The following is a 16357-nucleotide window of genomic DNA, read 5'->3' as shown; positions in this document are numbered from 1 at the left end:
CCCCCTTCTAAAAGTTATGCCCCCATAATACCCTAAGAAAGCAATTTATCTTACTTTTTATTGCAGCGAAACCATAACCATTTTTAAATTTTTCAAACGCAGAAAAATAGTGGCTTGCTTTCTACTGTTGCATACTACATATAACGACCTGAACTTTAAAAAAACAAAATTGTCGTTAAAATTTACCGTTATCTAAAACACGTTTTTACAAATTTTTGATGTCGTTTTTTTTTAGATCGCAGGCTGTAGGAGTCCGAAATTTTAAACACTAATTAATTGCTCATTTAGTTAGAAAAAACTTTGTTCCACTTCCTCTCAAGTTATCGCCTTTCGAAATTTGTAGAATTTGAATTTTGGTACCTTATATTTCCGAAACTGTAAGCTTTTCCAAATTTCTATAAATAGAGAAAGCTAACGGTAAATGCCATGCCATTAAAAAGTGTAATTATTTCTCCTAACTCATGCAATTAACCCTTAAATTCGAGCATTGTGTTAACGCCTTTTTCAATATTTTTTCGGTTTATTTTAAATACTGAATACATTTCTTATCCTTAAGGTATGTATTTACTGAAATATATTCGTATATGTATGAAGTAATTTTAATAATGTAGTACATCACTAAGTTATTTTTAAAAGCAATATTTTTGATTTCAAATTCAAAATTCAAAATTTTTAATATTTAAAGTGTGCGACAAAAAGCAAATTACTATTTTTAAAAGTCTGTTTTTGGGTATACACAAACTATTTGATTTACAAAATAAACAAAGTACAGAAATAGGAAAATACAAAACTATTTGAGGTCTAATTTTAAATTATAAAAATTTGTTTGCACTACAATTTTTTTAGAATCGCTTTTTTGATAAGAAAAACAAATAAACACAAACACCTTATTTGTTGACTTAAGTTTTAGGTACATATAATATAAATTTTGATAACAATAATAATTATAATCTTTCCGTATTTGTTACTCGCGCATATATCACAACAGAGATTATTAAATAAGCAACTATTTTTTCTTATATAAGCGATTAAAGAATAAACCAAATTTATATCATATTTAATGTAACGTGCTTTCCCAAATGAACATCTTACGTACAGAAATGTCAGATGTTCCATTATATACAAAAAGTATTGAAAAATTTAGTTTAAATCTTTTACTATTTTCCAACCGTATTGTGTATACAATAGGTAGGTTATGTGATGGCAACAAATTTTGCATATCGAGTTTTCGGTGGGAATGCACTTCTCCATAGTAGGGGAGTGTAAGTAAACTAAAGTAACAGACAGTAAACAGACCTGTCGGTCTGTCGGTCTGTGTGTCCACGCGTGTATCTCAAGTTTGGCTGAACCGATTTTGATGAAATTTTATATGTAAGTTTATTTCCATCATGGCACAGATTGATCAATTTGGTATATATCAGGCCTCGGGAACTACACTTTTTAGTGGGCCTGTTTTACATTTTTGAACATTTTGAAGAAAGTTTTCAACCGAATTACTTGAAATTTTATATACAAGCTCAGCTCGACCGTCCGCGAGACCTCCTAACTTTTGGAAGAAATCAGGCATCAGCAACTGAACGTTTACTATGGGCCAAATATAAATTTTTGCGTATATAAAGAGAAATAATCGACCGATTTCATTGAAATTTAATATTTAAATTCTTCGTACTAAAACAATGAACATATAAATTTTTTGGAAAGATCAGGGATCGAAAACTGATCCGCGGGTCGATATTACATTTTTCACCATATCTACTGAACCAATTGATGGAATTTCTTGAAATTTGAGTTCTGGTTGTTACCAAAACTAACTGACGAGCATTTCAGAGAATTCGGGTAGCACAATTTGAAATTCTAGTTAGAGCCAAATTGAAATTCTAGTAATAAGGTATGTTAACTATAAGCTTACTAATGTTCTGAAAAATGGAAAGAAGTATTTAACAGATATTTTTATATTATTCTTAACTAGACAATACACATTGCGGTCGGTTATGTACTGACCACATGAGATTTTTTTTTAATATACAAATACATAGATGTGGTATGATCTCATGTTTGGCTTAATTATTTATGTGCAGACAAAATATTTATAAAAATGTATTTATGAATGTATAAATATTTATTTAAACTTCTATTGAACTAAATATTTTACATTAATTTAAGAGGACAGGCCTTCAGAGACGTATTTGTGCTATATGTACATAAAAATAAACGCTAATATAATATGTAAACAAATTTATACACATATGTACATAAGAATGTTTAATATAAAATTGTTAATTATCAGTATCATTAGACTGAAATAAATATCTGACTGAAGATTAAAATATCTGTAACTTTAGAAAATAAATTATTTTTGTTTCCATGTTTTTCTAGTTGGCACGGATAACAGTATAATTCGTTGCTGTGCAGCAATGTTGCCGAAAAGTTTGAAGAAACATGTTTTAATTTTAATCTTCTATCTAAAAAATATTGACGATTCTTTATCAGTTTGTAAGAAATTATGCGAAGAGTTTTCGCTCTTTAAATGTTGAATATTTTTATTGTTACGTAAACAACATGGAAACATTTGTAGACTTTAACTGAGGTTAAATCGTATTCTATCACTATTCGACTGAAAAAAAGACATTTGTAGACTGATGTACTGGACGTTTATTATGGTCTAAGTATACAAAAGTGTACATACACAATTACCGAACCCTTAATAACTTCTTCAAAATTCAAAAACTTTTCACTGCAATTCTAACATATTCTGACAATTTTCAAACCGACCATAATGGCACGAAAATGAATTTTTAGAATTCTTACTATTTCAGTAACACATGATGACATTAAAAAAATTTATTACAATGCGTGAATATCATATCTACATACATACATACATACATATGTAAAATTCAAATGAGGTAGAGTGCCGTATATTACAAACGTTAAAGTAATAAAAAAATAAGTGAGATTCTGTAGTTTTAAGAAAACACTAGTTTGAAAATATTCAAAAGCATTATGTCTTTATAGTTTTTATAGTCTCACAATGCCATACGAGTATGTTAAACCTCGTAGAATTTCCAACCTCCGAAAAAAAAATAATTAAAAATTATAGAAAAAATAACGATTTCAAGCATTCCATTGTAATATGAACATACATACTGAGAGAACTAAAAAAAATCATTTAAAGAGTGACAATTAAAGAAATAAAATTAAATTTAAACAAAGCAAAATAATTTAGAGAAGAAAATAAACAACAAAAATCCGAATCATCCAATAAAATATGACATCATAACCCAAAAGAAGCAGCACATGCTATTTTTTTATAACAAAATTTAAAGTGAGTTACTAATTGCGAACAAAGCGTCGAAATAAAGCAATCTGTCAGAGTGAACATTTTTCAAAAAACAAAAGTGGAGAAGAAAGAAAACTAAATAAAATTAAGAATACCAAATTGTAATAGACAAAAAAAAGCAAAAAAAAAACTACGGAGAAAAAAATTTAAAAAAAAAGTTCAATAGAAACAGATGAATTTAAGTAAGTAAATTGAATTTTAGTAGAAAAAATGTAAACACAATTTCACGTTTTAGTTTATCTAATTAAAATAGATGGCAGACGCGAACTGGCCGATCCTCTCATAATTGTAAACAATTAGTAATAAAATATTATTGCTATTTGCATAGTGTTATGGCGGATTTTTTTGTCTTTTAATGTTCTGTCATTGTAATTTCATTTGTATTTTAATTCAATATACTATTTATTTATCACTATTTTAAGAAGTATCACTATTTTTGGAAGAAAAAGATAACTCGCTCAACAATTTCAATAACAAAGATTTTATATTAGCTTACCTGGCAGACTTTTTTAACCACATGAACGATATAAATACTTCAATTCAGGGGCTTGATACAACAATTATGGATGCCACTGAAAAACTACAAGCATTTTTATCGAAAATGTCCGTTTGGAAAATTAGAATTCAAAATGGGATATTTGCAAACTTTCAAATGTCGGACGAATTCATTTTTGAAAATGAATCTCGGCAAGATAGTTTGTTATTGAATAACTTGAAGGATGCAATCTGTGAGCACCTGGAAGTACTTCAAGTTTCATTTGAAAAATATTTCAATTTGGATGAGATAACTAAAAAAGATGTGTTGTGAATTCGTAATCCTTTTCTTTGTGATATTGACTGTATCGACGACATGGACCTTGCCAAAAACGAGTTAATTGATTTGAAAACAAAGTCCTTGTTAAAAATGGATTTCGATTCAAAAACTCTTGGAGAGTTTTGGTCTTCTTTAAGAGAAGCCTACCCATTGCTAGTAAAACGATCTATGACAGCCATTATACCATTTGCTACGACATATCTTTGCGAATCAGGATTTTCCACACTCGTAGCAATAAAAACAAAACATCGAAATCGACTGAATGTCGAAAATGATATGCGCGTTGCCTTGTCGAAAACCATCCCTCAATTCAATCTCCTAATCAAGGAAAAGCAGCAACAGCCTTCACATTGAAAATTTTATTTTCTTCAATTACAATTATTATTTTATATCCAGGAACATAAAGATATCTGTCAACAGTTATATTATTGAAATAAAAATATTTAAATAATAAAATAGAATATATTTTATAATAATTGACGCTTAAACAATTTTTTTTCGCAGAGGGGTCCGTGACATATTTAAAATTTTTAAAGGGGTCCATTGCACCAAAAAGATTAAGAAACCCTGATGTATATGTATGTATATGAATATATCTGCATCATGTAATGTCTTTAATAAAGATCCTCTGATGGTTTCTCTACCTATTAAAGTTGCTCACGTTAATTGAGTAACTTTGTTGTATAAATTATACAGTATTGCATACTTGCTTTTTTATCATCCAAATATGAAATAACTTTTGTTTAACTAAACAGTATATAGAAAAAAAAATAAAACTAATGTTAAATTATAGAAAGGTAAAAAAACCGAAGAAAGGAAGTGTTTTAATAATTATAATAAATAAAGAAAATAATTTTGCACACATTTTTTGGGTTGATTATAAAAATTCGGCGACTTGTTAGAATTTTACTTTGATATAATACATATGTGTGCATAAGATATTTTTCCCCTTCAACTTTCTCATGTCATATTTAAATTTTCTCGTTTATTCAAAATTTATATATCTTTATATAAAATTTTGTATGGTTTTTGTCTGTAAGCAATCAGTTTTGTTTTTATGTGTATATGTATTTAAAATGTGATTGACTTTATCAACTGTATTACAGATTCAAAATAAAAATCAGCGATTCGCAAAAGTTGATAACACGGAGAAAGCACGTCGAATGTTTTTGTTTCTGCGACAATGCGATAAACCTTATAACATAAAGTTTGAAATTTGTCGTGAGAGTTACCCAAATGCAGACGATATTTCCCGGAGAATCTAAGAATTTTTTGGTATGATCAGGGCTCGGAGAATGATTTGGGGGCCGATTTTACATTTTTTACCAATATTTACGGAACGGATTGATGGAATTTCTTGAAATTTAATATATGAGTTTTGGTTGTTATCAGAAAGTACTGGCGAGCTTTGGTATAATTCGAACGGCACAAAATTAAACTCTACTAAATGTCAAATTCACATTTTCTAGGTATGTCAATTAAAACATAAATAAAATTATTGTTCTGTACGACTCAGTATTTACTATATTTTAATGAAATAAAATTAAATTAAAAATGTTACAAGGTTAATAGATAACAATGCATGGATGATATATGCCATGTTTACACCCATACGAACGTATGTTCGAAACACAGCACTGAAATTTTGCATAAATTAATATGATAATACGGCAACTTAAATTCATAGTCTGTCCCATAGTCAGTTATGGCATATTTATTCGCACATAGGATAACAAATTCGTACGGGTATCACAGAGGTGACAAGGTCAACCTTATTTTTTCTTATTTTATATAATATCGATACGTGATAACGGGTAACATATTAAAGATAATGTATAAATTCGTACTTAACTTTGTCGTAATGATTAATAAATTTTTAATTGTAAATATGTTATATACATATCTGTACATTATATTGTCATGTCATATTCCTCATCAACTAACACATTGAAAACAAAAGAGAAAATTAAGTTTATTTTCAAATTCCAAAAATTTTTAATTTTTTCTTAATGGGCTTTTCACTATATTGTTTAATTATTTATTTATTATACTTTGTTTGTAGTTTTTTGTATACACATTATGCTAAGCTATGTAAGTGTTTACATGCTTATGTAAAATAAAAATAATAATATAATTATTTCCCCCAGATAAACTTTGCATTGTATACCTACTGATTTTATCATATTTAAATTGTTATGCGTGTAAAATCTGCTGTTGATCTAGCTTACTACATAAAATGAAAATTAAATACTATTCAAGATTATTTAAACAGCGAAAACTTCCTTAAAAATTAATTTTCAGTTCTTTTTTCATTTTTTTTTTTCAATCGTTACAAGTTCTGAAGCACCAAATTTTTTTACGCGGTGGCATCTGTTTGCGATATTTACGAAAAATTAAACTATGCGATTAAGTTGATATATGTATGTTACAAATATTTACGACATTAGCAGTACCCATTCTTTGTACAACTTTTTAATGGAACTACAAGTAATTTTTCTTTTGCCGTCAGAAAAGACAAAAACAAAATATTTAAGCCTTCTTGTTATGGGAAGCCTTTTTAATGACGTTTTCATTCTTTTAGCTCACTAAAAATTAAAACAAAAATAAAAAGGAAATAAAACAAAACTGTTTTATAAATAATACGGGCATGCTATTAAATATTTTGTGTACAAGCTGCCTTAATAATGAATATGTTTAATAATTTGAGAGAGATAATAATATATAGTAAAGAGATGGTTTAACTTAGATGAGAGTGGATGTTCCAAATTTTACTTGTTTCAATGGCACAAATATATCTAGAAAATTTTAAAGACTTAACCTAAAATTAAAAAGTCTGCCATTATTGTTATGTTCGTACAAACGAATGTTTGAAGGGAATAATAAATTTGTCTTGCCGTTTGTAACGTAACGAAATAATGGTGGGAGATATAGACATAAGTGAGTGTTCTTGATCAGCATCGAATTGTGAGTATATTTGTCCAAATGCTCACCAAATTTTCACAAAGCAGTGCTAAGTTTCAGAACCCTATTTAAATTGGATGTGATCGAAGCAGTGATTCGGGTAGCTACGTTGTATGGCAGCTGCGTTCAGAAACCATTTGGCTATTTTTCAGAAATGATTTAAGCTATAATATTCAAATTATGTGAGATAAAAATTGGTTAATTATTTGGACTGCTTGTGACAGCCGCGACACAATTTCAAAAATTGCTTGGTCGGAAGAACTTCGAAGTTGTTGAAACTGCAGTACTAAAATTTCCCAAAAACAACTACGGTAAAATGACCATTATTTTCAGTAGGAGCAGTTAGGATAATTGCAGGGTTCTTATATTTAAGATAACTAGCTGAAATTTTTTTCATTCGTACGGGTTTCGCAAAATTGACAATGGTCAATGGAGAAGTTTCCTTGAACGAAAAGTATATTGGTGTTTATGTCTGCAACATTTCAACTTTCCAAGAAAACTATTTGTTGAATTAGTAATGTGCTTGTCGTAAAGGAAAACAGTTTTTCCTATACCTTCGGATTTTATATACCCTACTCTCTTCTATACAACATAATATCTGCTTTTACCTACAAAACCATTGCCACAATCCGCTTTAGTAAGGGCAATGCTTTCGTAGATTACTCTGTATATGAAAATTTGTATTGCTGTAGAGGGATGAAAAGGATATATGAAAAACAATGCTATACTTATTTAAAAACTTTTTTCGCTCTTATTTTCATTTTTTCGTGGATTTTGACATGTGTCTATCCATTAAATTTTATCCTTGTCCTGAACAAGAATAGAATGTATTCTTTCTTATATGGCAAATAATTTGTTCTATTAGATTCAATTTAAGCCACAGAAAGAAGAAAGAGAATAAAATTTATCCAATCATTTTTATAGAAAATGAAAAACTAAAAGAAATAAATAAAGTAAAAGTCAAAACGATACTGTGTTTTATAAAATACAAGAAAATTTAAGATTTTTTATTCCTTAATCTAATAAACAGTGGAAAAAGTGTAAAAGGCATTGCTATAATATCATTAACATTGTATTTTTGCCAAAGAAAGCATAACCTTTATGCTAGCCAAAATAATTTTTAATAAATTTTAATGTTTCATTAAAATTCATTAAATTTCAAAGAAAAAATTTTAGCCAGAAAGTTGAAGTTCTATGCCACATTCTTATATTTTTTTTTTAAATAAACTTCAAAGAACATATTATGTAACATTATATACAACGTACTTTCATACATATAATATATGTATATTATGTTTTTTATTTTTTATACATGTATGATAATGTACATACACATTTTTCAAAATATACATATGTGATTTTTTATTTTTATGTTATAAATAAAAAAATTTAATTGTAATAATAACAATTTTATATATGAAACACGCCAATCCAATATAAAAAAGCGTGCAAACATAAATAAAAAAATCATAACCGATTTACATTTAAACAAACATATGTATGTCGGTAAAGATAATGGTTTATAAGCACATAATATAAAATAAACAGTTTGAAATACATAATAAAAACGTTATGGAAAAATTATTTATAGCCATATTTGTTGTATTAACTCCTGTCAAAAAATTGCGAAAATTCTTTCAATTCTATTTTACACATTCATAACATGATTTTACATATGTTTGTTTATAAATGTGCCACATGAACGTTTATTGCATGCAATATTTAAATAAATAAATAAACATAAAACTGAAAATACTAAACACAGTAAGATCCCTGCAAATTAAACTTTTTTTACTCGGCTTTTTCTTTGAATCGGAATTAATGAGTAGCAAGGCTGTTTTCGAAAGTATCGCCTTAGCACTTACCGAAAATACTTGAGTATGCAACATTTGTACTACAATTAAGTACTATTGAAAAGGTCAAAAAAGACTTTTTGAATAGAATAATCAGTGCGTATTTTTAAAGCATTTTTAAGTAAAAATTATTGCGACAGCGCCACAAAATATTTTATTTAGGCATTATTTGTGTAGCGACATTGGATAAATATTGTTATACTTCATACGTCATACTCATATTGTTTTTCAAAATAACCAAATTCATATGAAGAAAAGATTTAATTTGAGAATAAAATTGGAATACAGGATATTCGGATGAAATTATAAATTCGGATAAAGTTAAGTTCAACAAAATCCACAAAAAACATCTTAATAAACAATAAATAACACCAAACTGCACTATTTTAAAAATATGTATTTCAAAACCTCTTTAACTTTAACTATGAACATCTTTTTGTTAGTAAGGCATTTCCATCTCTAACAGTAACTCTAATTTCGATTCGAGTGTAATATAATATAAACGTATAAAGAATTTAGTACCTATATTATAAAAATTCAAATTATTTACATGGGTATGTGTGTATGTAGTTTCATTTCTTATTTTTGAACGTTATTATATAATTCAGCAACACGTGTGATCATATTTTGTGTTGCTTTCCATTTATATTTTGATTTTAAATTTAATATTTTTCAAATTCTTTGTTTTTCGCTCACTCCATAGTTTCAATGTTACTTTTTGTCAGCTCAATAATCAGAATTTTAATGTTTGTAGCGGGGACTCTAAAAGGTTTAACAATATCCCGGGTATTTAAGAGTTTAATTTTAATGTTTAATATTAAATTGGAATTTTAGTGACATTTTCACAACAGTGTAGCTGAAATTTACAATTCGTATTTTCAAACATCGAGGAACATTTTTTTAACATATTTGAACATTTTTTTGAATAGGTTTCTATAAACACATAAGTATATTAATAATAAAAATTAAAATCTAAAATAGGAAAGTTTTAAAAATGTATTCGAGTTTTTCTAAAGTGTAAAGTAAATAGTTATTTTAATTTTACTTTACTAAAACAATTGCGTTGAACGATACTTTAATTAATAATAAAACGCATATTTAATTAATAATTTAATCTATAATTTTTTCTACCTAGTCTAATTAAAATAGACTTACCCTATTGTCTTGCGATTCTGCAATTGGTGAAATATGTAATTTTTATTATGTGCCATTTTATATAAAAAGTCGTGAAGTTTTGAAGTGAAATATGATTGTAATAAGAAATTCACAATGGTTTACTGAATTTCGATTTCCTTATTTTATTTTCTACCTATTGAGTGTTTTTCTTAGAATATCTTACAAAATTTTGATTACTTATTGCAAAGTTGAAATCTTTAAAGAAACCAAGGAAAATAAAAAATAATAAAATACAAAAATGAATTTACTTTTTGTGTTAAAAAAAAAACCATTTGAATTTCTACAGCAGTTGTCTTTTTCCTCTTAACACACTTTTTCTTATTTTTTGTTTAACCCTTGGAAAGAAAAAAGGTGTTTAAAAAACTGTATAGAATTTGTTCTTGATAAAAAATTGTACGAAAATGTTTAAAAAATTGTAAGAAAATGTCTGCTTTTTTTTCTTTTGTTTGTTAGTTATGGCAGTCATGTCTTGTTTTTTAATACATCAAATTCAAATTGCAGCAATTCATAACAATATCTTTCGCAAATCACATTCCACATTTCCATACAATTCTCTGAGTATGGAATTTGATTAACAATTTCAATTTGATTTAATTTCAAATCAAATCCCTGCCCTTAAAACTTTTATGAAAAAATAGAATATGTACCAAAAAAATTTAATTCCTGTGAAATGGTTAAAATGTAATTTATCAGATATCTTGAAAGTTTGAGTCTTTTACAACAGATAGGTGATTTTTTTTTTCTACTTTGTTTATGCAAAATTAAATTTTTTTTATTCTTTGCTATTTTGTCTCTCCTTTCGTATAAATTGAGCTGTTCATAGTTAAAATGATAAATTGTCATAACAATAAATGTTCGACTAAATATAAAAATACAGCTACATAGTATGTTTTAAAAAAATATTATATACTTTGCGCGTGGCTTTTCCTTTATTGTTTGTTGTTTAAATTTTCCTCGAATTTTCATATGTATATAAAATAAAGAAAAATTCTATTTTGTCGTTGAATAAAATTTTTTTAGATAGCTATTTGTGTTTATTTTCTTTCGCAATTTCTTTTATAATTTTCTCATGTTATTTAAAAATGAAAAAGTCATAAATTTACGTACATACGTATAAAGACTTGGAGTTGTTACAAATATGATAGGGTATTACCAAAGACATTAAAAATGTCTTTAAAACTTTCGGTATAACTTACATATATAAGCATATGTACAAGTATATATAAAGCACAATTCAATGATCAGACTAATTGCCAATAATCGCCTTGAAAAAAATTGGGGTGTTTTTGAAACTGTGGTAAAATTATTTTTTTATATTGGGTATTACTTTTAGTAACAAATGTTTTTAATTGTTTTGAAAACAGTTATATTTGTGACTGGCGTGCAATATTTTACCTCATACAATTTCAATTTTAGCGGACTGCAATTTTGAAGTATTTATGATTCTACAAGAATAATTTCTAAGACTACTTATGGTTTTCGAAAAAAAAAAACACTGTATGGCCTTTATCCTTTAAACGTTGCAATACATTTTTTTAATGCAGAGAAATGCCGACAGCTGTGTGTTAGTAAAACTAATACATATTATTTTGATATGAAAATTAGAACAAAGTAAATGTATATTTATACATATTTCTAATTATTTAGTCAATAAAAATGACAATAATTATAATACTTACTAGATTCAATTATTATGTATATCAATGTGTATAGTATACTATATGTATGTTTAATATATGACAATTTTATTTGGAAAATTATAAAAGCTATAAATACATAAAATAATAGACTTAAGATTGTCAAAATTTTTTATTTTGTTAGATTTGAAGTGCAAAAACCCCCTCAATATCGTAAACAAAAGTATAAAATGTTATATACGCTTTTGATGGCTTTCTTGTGGAAACTTTCCAAAAAAATTTTATTTCGTTTCGAAAATTTCACTAAAAATGTTCAGCATAAAAACAAAAATATTTACTTCATTTGCGATTTTCTAAAATCAAGGAACATGCATACGTACGTATGTATGTATGTACAGTAATAGATTAAAAAAAATTTATTCTATTTATTTCCTGCTTATTTTCGATAAACTTGCCAAGAAATTTTTATTTGTTTTTCATTATTTCAAGGCAAAGGTGATTTATATTATATACATATGTATGTGCATACGGTGTCGTGACTAAAAAAACTTTCTGTGATTTCTCTTTATTCACAACAAAATAAAACGTCATATCTAATCTGTAATTAGAAAAACAAAATTTTGGTATATCAACGGCACTCGTCTATTACAATCAATAAGCAATCGAATAATTTCGATTCTGTTGAGTACTTTAAATATTTTACTATAAATATTCCTCTTAAGTGCTTTAAGTTTACCGTTAAATCCTTGAAAATTTAATGAATTAATTGTTATATTGTCATAAATAACGATTTAGTTTTTACCAATTTTAAATTCTTGTTAAAATTTTTATAAAAAATTCTTAAAGTTAACTATAATTATTTTAATTATCACTAGCAATTCAACACTTTTTGCTTTTTGTACAAATTTATGTCTAATAGAACAATCTTTTTTTAATTAAGTTTTTGTTTTTTCAAACAAAATTTTATGACTTTAAATGGGCGATAAATTTTTCGTTAAAATTAGAAACGCGAAAAGTAATTAAATTTAATTATATTTAATGTTTTATTTATATGTAAGTATATAAAAAGTAATAGCAAAGAATTTACTGAATACAAAATAATTTCTTAAAATATTTTATTACCATCTTATTCATTTCTCTATACATGTATACATTCTATTCTATATAGATATACATATGTATACATAGATTCTACATGTATGCATATATATATATATATATACATATATATATGTGTACATGTGGAATTAGCTTTTATTACTTCCTCTTATTGTACTGTTAAGAGGCGACTAAAATAAATAATATTGCACTTTTCTATCATATACACATTTGGGATTTTATTGGTTGTTTGTTAATTTTTGAACGTGGTTTATAAGTGAAAATCACGAAAACTAACATAAAAATAAGCTATATAAAATATAAAATTAGGATAATAATTTATGTATATTTTGATTTTTATTCTTAATTAAATTGAGCTAATTATTAAATTATTTGAAATTTTATGTTGCTCGAAATAACACTAAACTGTAAGAAGACTGTATACAAAACTGTAACTATACTGTGAGTTTGGATACTACGCATATACTATATCTTCTCAAAATATGTAAATTATTGTAAAATTCGCTTTACATGAAGTTAATTTTGCTTTTTTGATATTTAGCAGTTCTTTAAATTGAGTTTTTTCTAATTGTATAAATTAGGTTCAATTGGGTCTTAATCATTTTTCTGTAATTATAAATTTGTAATGACTTTGTTTTTCATTCTTTTGGAAAATATTTTTAAAATAGTAAATGATTCTATACACTATTTTAAAAATCGTTAAAAACAACCTACCACACTATTAAAATTATTTTCATTTATATAAGAAACTATTTCATTAAGGATTGCATACATTCTGGATGAACGATCTATGCAGTTTTTGAAATAAAGCAAAAATTAATTTAAAGAGGGGGTTAACATAATGCTCGATTTTCAGGATTGCGTGTGTTAAGAAAAATAATTATATATTTGGAATGGAATTTACCGTTAGCTTTCTGCGTTTATAGAAATTTGAAAAAGCTTGCGATTTTGCTAATATAAGGTGGCAAATACTCAAATTTTACAAATTTCGAGAGGAGATAACTTGAGGGAAAAATTTTCCTTTAACGAAATGAACTATTTATTAATGTCTGAAAGCTGTTAAAATTTCAGACTTTTACGAGCTGGGGTTTAGGAGAAAGACGACATCAAAAATTTGGAAAAATGGATTTTATATAACGGTCAATTTTAACGACCATTTTGTTTTTTTAATGAAAAATGCGTATAGTTTTACCAGAATAAAACTATTTATGGCATTTTTAGGGTTTTAGGAGTATAACTTTTAGAGCGGGGGGGAGGGGGATGGGGATAGATAGGTAAAAATTATGTGTTACGAAGATTAGTTTCTATAGTAAAGATCTATTTACATATAAAATTTCAGGTTTCTATCTTCAAAGGTGTAGAAATTTTGTAAACAGACACACGAAAATACGGACGGACGAAAGCACAGAATGAGACTAATAAGCACTATTTTCAAAAATTTTTTGGAAAAATGCTAAAAAGGGGCACAATCATTCATCTAGTATTGTAGTCGGCAGATTAAAATATGTATTCTTAGAAAATAAGTAGAGTAAATTGTATACTAACAAATTACTTACATATATGTACATATTATATGTACTATTGTAAGTATACACAAACAAAATAACAAATAAGTAAAAAAATCATGATGTGGTCAGCACATAACCGACTGCAATGTGTAATTCCTAGTTTAGTGAAAGTGTTACAGAAAAATTTAAAAATGCGTTTTAAACAGTTCTTTACAATTTTAAGGACACTAGTAAGCTTTTCGTTAACATACCGGGTAAAGTGTAAATTTGGCGCCTAGTAGGATTTCCCTTTGCGCCACCTGAATTCCCTGAAAAGTTCAGCAACCAGAACTCAAATATCAAATTTCAAGATACAGTTCCGTCATACCGCTGCGTAGATATGTTAAAATATGTAAAATTACCCCCAGTTCAGTTTTCGAGCCATGATCTTTCCAAAAAATTTATAGATTTATTGTTTTAACACTCCGAATTTAAATATTAAATTTCACAGAAATTGCAAAAAGGTCCAGTTTCCGAGATCTGATATATTGATGAATCCGTGCCAAAATAAACTCACATATAAAATTTCATTAAAATCGGTTCAGCCGAACTTGAGATACACAATTGCACGCATAGACCGTTAGACTGACATCTCTCTAAAAGTTTATTTACCCTACTAAGGAGAAGTGCATTTCCGCCGAAAACTCGACATCCACAACTTGATGCCATTACATGACCTACCTCATTGTATATGATGCGGTCGGTAAAAAGATTGAAAAAAAATCTACTTATCTAATGAAAATAAACAATAAGAGGTTTACAAATTATGAAACACATAAAAAACAAAAAGAAGTTTAAGAATAAAGTAAGAGCAAAAATGTCTTAAGTTTTATGATGACTTTGAGACGAAAAATGTTTTCCAAAAAATTAACTAGGTAGACCAAATGTATCAAGAAAAAAACTTGACTTGAATTGTTTTCTAAAAAAATCGGTTCGTCTGAAAATTCATAAATATAAAATAAAAATGGAAAATAATTGCAAATCAGCAGACTAGAAAAATGAGTACCTACTTTTTATACCTGTTATTAATTCAATTTATTCTTTCCTTCACTTTTTTCGCGTAAAGCTTTCTTATTTTTTAAGGTCTTTTTTTGTACTTATTGTTTCTGTTGCTTTTGTATTTGTGGTTTTTCATTGTAATTTTTTTTTAATTCGTAATCATTTTCTTGTGATATTTGTCGGCTTATAAAATAAAAAAAATCTTATGTTTGGGACCTGATATATGTATATATAAATACCGCAATCTATATTGTCTAGTTTAGTGTAAGTGTTGCGGACAATTATGAAAATGAGTTTCAAACACTTCTTTGCAATTTTAAGGACACTAACAAGCTTTTAGTTAACATACCTGAAAAACTGTAAATTTGGCTCTTAGACAAATTTCGCTTTATGCCACCGAAATTCTCTGAAAAGTTCACTAGTTAGTTTCGATAGCAACCAGAACTTAAATATCATATTTCAAGAAACTCCATCAGTTCGTTCCGTAAAAATGGTAAAAAATGTGAATTCGGTCCCAAGTAAAAAGGTTTAGTTCCCGAGGCCTGACATATCCAAAAAGTTGATCAATTCTTGTTTTTATTATTTTAAAATAGCAACAAGAATTGATCAACTTTTTTGTTGTTTTTATTTTAAAATAATAACAACAATAAAAGAAATGTAAATAAAATAATCCAAAATGGTCATTGTCATGATCAAGGCCCGGAAACCGAACTGGGGGCCGAGTTTACATTTTTTATCATATCTATGGAACTAATTGATGGAATTTCTTTTAATTTGATATTTTTTCTTTTAATTTGTTCTGGTTATTAACGGAGCTAACTGGCGAGCATTTTAGAAAGTTCGGATGACACAAAGGGAAACTGTACTAAGAACCAAATTTACATTTGTCTAGGTATGTTAACTAAAGCTTA

This window comes from Condylostylus longicornis, unplaced genomic scaffold, assembly GCF_029603195.1.
Source record: "Condylostylus longicornis isolate FDR11 unplaced genomic scaffold, ASM2960319v2 ptg000092l, whole genome shotgun sequence".
NCBI classification, from domain to species: Eukaryota; Metazoa; Arthropoda; class Insecta; order Diptera; family Dolichopodidae; genus Condylostylus; species Condylostylus longicornis.
Note: the sequence above shows the minus strand (reverse complement) of the source record.